This window comes from Galleria mellonella, unplaced genomic scaffold, assembly GCF_026898425.1.
Source record: "Galleria mellonella isolate WM207_F2 unplaced genomic scaffold, CSIRO_AGI_GalMel_v1 utg63, whole genome shotgun sequence".
In the NCBI taxonomy this organism is placed as follows: Eukaryota; Metazoa; Arthropoda; class Insecta; order Lepidoptera; family Pyralidae; genus Galleria; species Galleria mellonella.
The window spans coordinates 2939111-2949012 of NW_026442130.1; positions in this window are offsets into that span (position 1 = coordinate 2939111).

Below are 9902 nucleotides of genomic sequence, written 5' to 3' on the forward strand. Positions count from 1 at the left end.
CACAGACGATTTGTCGTGAACTCGTATAGAATGCAGTATGCGTCGCGTCAGAGACGATCAAGTGATTACTGCATATAGCCGCGATTGTTGAATAAGATAAAAATGTTTTTTTTTTATGCATCTTAGAATGGCAAAGAAGTTGACGGCTCACCTAATGTAAAATGGAACCCGTCGCCTATAGACATGAGCAGTGCCATGGCCATAACAGAGTATACTGTTTCGCCCATAATACTCCCCATACGTTGCCATTCCTGAGGACTTAAGTGTTATTCCTCTGTACCCTGTAAATTCACGCCATATCCCACCCTTCAAACCGAAATACAGCCATGCAAACACAACTGCTTCACGGTTGAAATACGAATGGGACAGAGGTACTCAAGCAAACGACTTTTGTACAAAGTCTCCCTCTGGTGAATACTTACAGAAGATATACCTAGCACGACACTATGCATGCAAATACGTGGATAGTAGCTAGTTTTATAATAAAATTTATCGTTCGTAACTAACTCAAATAATTCGATTCTCTTCATATCCATACAAAACTAAATTAAGTCTGTTCAATGCGTAAAATTAATTTATTCTCGCGATATTACGTAATAATTGTTTTCGCCTAAATTCCCTAGTAAAATTGATAACGCGTTAAGCCACTTTAGTGATTTTCAATTCGACGTGTTCTGGCAAATTGACTTATAAACTTATTAAAAGCCCACAGTTATTCATGAGGAATGTATTAATTAATTCTAATAACACGCGTATTGCGTAAATTTAGATAGTTTGTTTATGTTAAGTCATTCGTTTCTTAGTAGGTAGATGTATAAACAGAGCGTGCATGTCCAGTATAGTGTTTCCGCGTCTTCATTTTATTTCCAATGCCATTCTTTTTTTTTATGTTTCTCGACCCATAACCATATATCATTTTTCATATATTTTCCGTTAGTACAGGAAAGACCGTACTCACTTCGGTGGGGTATAGAAATGATTACTTTAATGACGGATTGTCTAATAAAAAGACTCTATTAGATATAGTTGACCTAGTTCTAACACAATTAAATGGTAAACAAAATGTCTAAGAAAAACATGATCACGGTATGACGAGCAAATTTTAAAGGTTTTTTTTATTGGATGAAAAGGAATGATTACCTTATTTGTATTGTTGTTTTTGTTGTATTAGTCGTTAACTATCCACTGCTGTACATAGCCTCCCCCATCCCCAATCTCCCAAGGGGGGGGGGGGTTCCCAATATTTGCTATGCTTGGCAGGCAGGTTGGTAACCGCTGTTTGGCTTTTGGTAATGTGTTAAGAGAGACGCTGCTGCCCATCTCTCCACTGTAAGATTCCATAGTCGCCTCTTACGACACCCATGGGAAAGGAAGGAGAAGACCTATTTTATGTTGGTACCACACGGCAATTTATTCACACCATAATCCTCAGGAACGGCAATACAACCTTTTTTTTATACAACTTAGAATGGCAAACAAACTGACGGCCCACCTGATGGAAAGTGGTAATCGTCGCCTATAGACATGAGTAGTACCATGGACATAACAGAGTATACTGTTTCGCCCATGATACCCCCCCATGCGTTGCTATTCCTGAGGACTCAGGTGTTATTTCTCTGTACCCAGTAAATTCACGCCATATCCCACCCTTCAAACCGAAACACAGCAATGCAAACACAACTGCTTTACGGTTGAAACACGAATGGAACAGAGGTACCCAAGCAATCGACTTTTGTACAAAGTCTCCCTCTGGTGTACAACATAGTGTGGTATCATTTTCCATGTGGTAGGTCGGTCGCTTCTTTTACTACCCTCTCTACTAGTCTACTATTTTTTTTTTATTTGACATTTTAAATGTCAAAATAAAGCTTGTATTTGCTACGTTTTAGTTTTAGCTACCCCTTCATTTCCCGTGGGAGGGGACTAAGGAAATGGGCAATATCGTGGGATGGGCAGTAACGCCCCTCTTAAAAGATCACTAAAGCTTTACTGCGGTCGCCAACCCGTCTGCCAAGCGTGGCAACTATTGGCAAATCCCCATTATAGAGAAGGCCTATGTTCATTAGTGAACAGCTAATTACTAATATCATCATCATCATCATCATAGTGTGAATAAAAGTTTCACTATTATTATTAAAATGAGATGAGGTGTAACTGGCTAGAGAGGTCTTATTTCTAAAAGTTTAAAACTTTGGTCTTTTGCATTTAAGATTTCAGTCAGATTATGTTGTTGCCAACAACGGCGTTACCAAAATGTATTATAATGCATTGCTAAATCGAATCGAGATGACATTGGTCCTATAATTATTCTGAATAGATAATATCGAGTCTATTGTATAGACGGTGGCCATTAGGATGGCACGACCATAACATTTTTTTGTCATTTAATACCTAATTTAATTTTTATATTTAAGTACGGATTTTTGTATTAATAAGGGATTTGTTCGAAATTATTCCTTCGCGTAATGTATGTTAGATTAGCTATTTACTTATCAACCGACTTCAAAATGTAGGAGGTCTGAATTCGATTGTATTTATTAATGATTCCTACTTCATGATTCCGTCGTTTATAAATAGATTTGTAAAATTTATTCTTTTGTCTGAAAGTACTCTTTGATTGTACAAAAATATTATAAAATTTGTTAAGTGGTTTAGTTTTAAAATCAAGTCTTAATGTAGTGCCTACACCCCGTCGCTGTAGTGCGTCACACATGTTTGCACGAGAGCGTACGGATTATTTTTACGCAATACGGCGCAAACGAATTGTTTCACTGTTGGGCAGGGTGCGTGTTAGCTCAAACAGTGTCCTGGATATAACTGCCGGTAAAATGGACTGACCTGTTCTAAAATATTGGGTAGGACAGGTTATCAATGCAAGAGCGTCATGACTGCTCACTTACTAACATAGGTTAAGTAAATTATAACTTACAAAATGGGACTTATGTTGTCTAAATAAATAAATATTATTAATATTATATTTATTTATTTAGACTATCATTAGATTATCATTATTATTCGGAAACACTGCTGTTGGGAGTTGATTTTGAATTTAATATTTTAAAAACGCTTCGATGTGGCAGTTCTCTCTTGGCATACACACGTGGCGAGCTCGGTACTGTACAGCGTGTTTTTTATTCGATCAGCTCCCGTGTGATACAGTTTCGGTTCATTTTGTAAGCTATTGTTGTGTTGCACCGTATTCTCGCTCATCACCTTGCTTTGATGCTTTTATTGCATATATTTTTTATTGCCTGTTGCCCAAGATGGCGGTTTTAATGTTTTGTTGGTCATGAACGATGTCAAAGTCGATTTGAAATATTTTGAAATTAGGTAGACGCTGAAATATATTGTTCATGACCACATTATGTTACAATCTATATAAAAGATATGGTTAAAAACAGCAGCTTGAGTTGACCGATTGTTCAATATACATATATAACTGAAGTAGCTTAGTCTAAATAAAATTATTTATCAAAAATATGTTTTATATTTATTTTAAAACTACCTGTCGTGTAGTTTCGGCATAGAACGGGCCACCCCTTCCTTTCTCGTGGGTGTCATAAGAGGCGACTAAGGGAACTTAATAGTCGAAGGATGGGTACCACTGTCTCTCTTAAAAGATTATCGAAATCTTATTGCGGTTGCCAACCCACCTGCCAAGCGTGGCAACTACTGGCAGAACCCTAACTCAACGACACGATGATGACGATAATCCAAAATAAAAACAAGTTTTTTGGTGTCATCAGATAAGTATATTTTTCACACATCATATTAATCAAAACCGGAATTCTGTTACAGTTGTACGAGAACATAAAGTTTTTATTATACGAGAAATAACTTTAATCTCACCAAAGCATAATAGCATGAATGGAACGCCATTATCAAAAACATTAATAGGAAGCAACTGTGGACTAAATTAGTTAGTATACCGTTGCATAACCGCAGCGGAATCGTCTGCCCGTCGCCATTGTGTTCTTCCGGATATACGTCGATTGGGTTTCTTTGTGTCTCAACAAAGACTGGACTTGTCATATTTAAAGAGATCTATGATCTAGATGAAATTTGACGTTTATTTATTCATTTATATGCCAACTCTTTGGAACAACCACCAAAGGAAGACTTTGTACAAAAGTCGTTTGCTTGGACACCTCTGTTCCATTCGTGTTTCTATCGTAAAGCAGTTGTGTTTGCATGGCTGTGTTTCGGTTTGAAGTGTGGGATACAGCAGTGAATTTACAGGGTACAGAAGAATAACGCTTGAGTCCTTAGGAATGGCAACGTACTGAGGGTATCAAGGGCGAAACAGTATACGCTGTTATGTCCATGGTACTGCTCATGTCTATAAGCGACGGTTATTTTAGGTATGTTTTATAGATAGATAGATACATTTATTTGCCAGAACATTGTTTTTACAGATCTTGATTTATTGTGGAGTACAAATGTTCGCCTTATAGTCTAAAACAGGGGTGTCCGACTTGATTAGACCGAAGATGTACTATTTACTGACAAAACCCTGTGCGATCTACTAACTACATACTTCTTGAAATCTCAAATGAAACAACACAGTTCAGTACACAATTATGTAGTATTGTAGTATTTTTTATTTTATTAAGAGCGAAAACATAAACTTGAAAATTATTTTTAGTAACTTATAGTAATTTATATTAGTGTGAGCATTGCGTCTGAGCATCTTCCGCTAGATTAGCAAAATTTATATTTCTTACTTTGCCACGATCGACTGGACTATAAGCCGCGATCGACCGATTGGCCACCCCTAGACTAAAGCGTGCAAATTTATTGTAGGTACAAGTTATTACTTGTACCTACAAAAATTTTTTTACAACTCAGGGGACAAACGAGCATGCGGCTCACCTAGTGGTAAGTGACTACCGCCGCCCATGATCACCCACAACACCAGCGGCATTGCAGGTGTGCTGCCGGCCTTTTGAAAAGGAATATGCTCTTTTCTTGAAAATTATGTTGTCGCATCGGTATATATATAATAAAATAGTAAGTACAATAAATATACTTAACTATTTTAACATTACGTCAATTATTCTTTAATTGTTTTATTCTTTATTGTACACAGAAGGTTATTGAAATAGAAAAAAAAAACAAACATAATAGCGAAAAGCACAAACGCGAGCATATCTCCAAAAGAGATTTCTTCCAGCAAACCCAATTATTCATTCGGTTAATAAAAATAAAATCATAGCAGTATGTTAAATAATCTCTGTTAAAAAATACGTAATCTGGAAGTTATCTAGATTAACAGTTTTTCCACTTTGGAAATCTACGAAAACGTGGTAATACACGAAGTGGGCAAAAATGTAATTTTTGTTTAATAAAAATTAGATAATATATCGCCTATCGCCTGAACTGGAATAATAAACAACACAGGTAATATAACACTAGTATTAATAGTAATTGGCCAGAATTAAAAGTAGGACCAGGTCAATAGTATTATAAAGGCGATTTGAATGTATGTTACCCAATCACTCCGTAACGGCTAAATGGATTAAATGAAAGTAACCACAAAGATCGATTATAGTCTAGACGCGGACCGTATTGAAGATTCAGGATTTTAGTTAGATAGGTATCTACTAAACCAAGTTTTTTATCGCGATTTAAATCAGAATGGAAGTAATATTTAATTAAACTTCTTTTTATTATAAATACTTTTATTTACTTGTATGGTCCCGGCATAGCATACCTTCCTTTCCCGTGGGTGTCACAGGAGGTTAGTTAGGAGGGGTACCTCTGTCCCATTCGTGTTTCAACCGTGAAGCAGCTGTGTTTGCATGGCTGTGTTTCGGTTTGAAGGGTGGGATATAGCGTGAATTTACTGGGTACAGAGGAATAACACCTGAGTCCTCAGGAATGGCAACGCATGGGGGTATCATGAGCGAAACAGTATACGCTGTTATGTCCATGGTACTGCTCATGTCTATAGGCGACGGTTGCCACTTTCCATCAGGTGGGCCGTCAGCTTGTTTGCCATTCTAAGTTGTATAAAAAAATCCAATATATATATATATGTGTGTGTAATTATTTGTGCTGTTGCGATTTTTTTTTTATTAAATGACGATGGAACATTATGGCCTATGCTAATTGTGTACAGTGACCACTAACAAAATGAAACAGCGAGGAATTCAGGTCATTTGGCCCATCGCGGCGAACTCACCAGAAATCCAGTTTAACCACAATGGTTTTTAGAGGACTACCTGGAGGTTATCTAATATTGTTTGTTAGCATGTATTATTGTTACCACCTAATACGCTAGTCACCGTTATTTAAGAACTAGCTTTTACCTGCGGCTTCGTACGCGTGACCGGAACATGTTTAGGTACTGACTAGTACAAAAAGCAGCTTATATGCTTCTCCATCGCATATTGTTTATGTATACCAACTAGTGATTGGTTAAACCGTTAAGGCGCTATAAAGTAACAAACAAACACTCACTTTTACATTTATAATGTTTGTTTAGATATACTATGTTACCCTATAATTTTGACCTTGTCCCGAGTGACAACATTGCTAAAGATCTTACTATAAAAACCTGTTTACTGCGGCTCCTTAATACCAGAATGCATCCGATAACATCTTCAAAAGTATTGGACTTCTCTGTGTCAACATCTTTAGCACTGTAAAGTTCTGGGGTCATTTTGGGGTTGATTACCCCATAGAGTAAAATGGTACTTCACCCCGAGACAAAGGTAATTGTTGTACAAGTCATATTTTTTTTTTACGACTCAGAATGGCAAACAAGCTGACGGCCCACCTGATGGAAAGTGGTAACCGTCGCCTATAGACATGAACAGTACTATGGACATAACAGTACACACATACTGTTTCGCCCATGATACCCCCCCATGCGTTGCCATTCCTGAGGACTCAGGTGTTATTCCTCTGTACCCTGTAAATTCACGCCATATCCCACCCTTTAAACCGAAACAGCCGAACAAACACAACTGCTTCACAGTAGAAACACGAATGGGACAGGGATACCCAAGCAATCGACTTTTGTACAAAGTCTCCCTCTGGTAAAACACCTCATGAAGTACTGCTCTCATTTGTGAGCCGCAGTACTAAGATACCAGATTGGTCCTCTTGATTCGGTTCAATGATGAACTATGAGATAGGCGGTATCGAGCTCTTAAGCCTAAGGCGAGACTTTACCTCCCTTTGTGTGTTCTACCACTTGTATAATGGATTGTTTTTTAGGTATTGTTTCAAATAACCACAGCCACATTTTATTATCGCATCGCTTGCCATCGACAGGAAATTCTTCCTCACACGCTAGAGACCAAATGATCAGCGGACAGCGCGATTTCGTTGGATTTTCCTCCTGCAAATATTCAAGCTGTGGAATTAGCTCCCTGGCTAGTTTTTTCTATAGACTACAGTATGGGATTCTTCTAAAATTGTTTATTAAAGTCTTATTTAGGGTTACTAACGTGCACGTGACATCCCTGGTGTAACAGGCGTCTATAGCCTTTTAGCCTCAATGGCCGCGTACTGCGCGGTTTCAAAGATGTTTTCTCCCACGAACACTCAGGTTATGGAATGAGCTCCCTGCCGAGGTTTTTTCAAGAGACTACAGGATGGGGTTCTTCAAAAGGGGGGTAAAGAGGTTTCTTCAGGGTCGGCAACGCACGCGTAAATACCTCTGGTATTACAGGTGTTCATAGGCTAAGGTAACAACTTACCATCAGGTGGGCCGTATGCTTGTTTGCCACCTCAGTGGTATAAAAAACATAGGCTACCGTGACCGTTTATCATCAAACGGGCAGTATGCTTGTTTACCACCTAATTGGTATAAAAAAAACTGCATATACTTCGGCCTATCTTAAAGAAAATCTATTGCAAAGTTTGCAACAAACGTGGTCCGCTTTGTCATGATAAAAAAATAAACGTATGAGAGTGGACTTGGGTATCTAATTATTTGAGTAATAGTATCAAGATAGAGAAAAGTTCCCATGTTGATAGTTCGAATGCGATGTGGGAGCAATTTAACGCAACAAAAACAATATAACGCAATGAAATACTTTATTTAGTCTCATTGTTACATTTCCTTTACATCCGAGGTCGAATTATACTTATACTATTATGAAATTAATGTATTTAAGCTTTATGTAGCGCACGAAAACAACCTGAGATCGGAAACAAACGGAGAGATAGCTAGTTAAATATCTATTTAACTTTTTTTTTAGAAAATTTTATATTACGACCTTTTTTTATGGAACCCCAATATTAAACGTTTACACATCAAAAACACTGTAATATAAATAAAAATATAGACTTTTATTAGAAATATTTTAAAATTACAACATTTTATAATTTCCTTTAATTTTTAATATGAAGAATGAAATTGTTTAACTGTATAAATAATTGCGCGGAACCCTGGTAACTTTTTTACGAACCCCAAGTTCCGCGGAACCCACTTTAGGAATCGTTACCCTAGAGGCTGCCACTCTGTCATATTAAGTAATATTTGACTCACCAATCATAAGCTGAAACCTCTCCGCTGATAAAACAAACATTGTGGCAACACATTGTCGAATAACTACGTACCTACATACAAATCAGTTGAGTTTCAAAAGTTTCAAGTGTCCACACATATTCACGTGGGCAGTCAATGGCGTCTTACTCAAGTGATAAAAATATGTATCTGATCGTGATCTGCGGAGTCATGTTGACACATTGGTTTCGACCTACGAATACTCTTCAAATTAGGACATAAGTATTCATTTGAAGGATTCTCGTAGGCCGTTTTGCGATGCAGTGGGTGTTGTTTTACGTAAATTAGGTCCCAGATTCGAATATTAACCTAGAGAATTTTGGAAATGAACATTTAAATAATCTAATTTGAAATAATTACGGAGCCACTGGATTATTAGTAAATTTAGATTAGGAATTAAACTTGATGTAGGGACAACGAACATAAGAGCAAATTATATCGATTGTAGAATTTGTTAAAATTCATTTAGAATTGGCGGAGACAGCACGTAACACGAACTTCATTTTAGAAGTAGCATTTTAAAGCCCATTGTACCAAACAATACACGGAACAGCCCTAAATCAAAACAAAGAATAGGTCAAGGAGTTATTTCACAATATTTGGAACTAGGTAGGCAGCTACTTATAAAGTTTCTTTAAAAGTCTGCAATCTCATATGTCATTTATCACATCCATCTTATAAACAATAGCAAGATGGTGGAAGGCCACAGCCAAGTAACCATTAAATGATCGAAATGATAAATGGGGTGATGGACCTCGCTACGGTTTTGAAATTACTATTATTCAAGCGAGTACAATGAAATATCTAATGGTTGCAAAAAATAGTACTTACCTATTATAGTTTATGAGAAGTGTAGACATTTGCCTTGATGATGGTTTGGTATTTTCTGGCGTTCTTTCTTGCATCTCTGTAAATCGTGGGGTGGTTGATTTACATCATCAAAATTTTTCAGGACATATAGAAAATATTTTATTTCTGAATTTATTCCAAACTAGCTTATCGCCCGTTACCTAGTACGTGTGGATTTCAGAAATTGGAAAATACCACCACCATACTAATAAAACAGACCACTTCTGAATGTCGTATCAAGATAATATACCATATTTTATATACCAGATTTTAATCCTTTTAGTGCCATTGATTTCTACTCATATCTACTTAAAAATGCCAAAGAAATCTTTGTCGTGTTCATGTCATTTACCCTTGTCTCTAAAAAAACTGTATCTCCTCACAAAAATTATCCAATCTTAATAATTTTAATATTTTTTTTTTTACAGCAAGTTAAACAGCGACTGATTTCACGAGCGCTATGACGCTCGTGGCACTTTTAGTTGCAATGCGCACGAGAGCGATGGCGCTCGTCGGCACTCAAAGGGTGTGC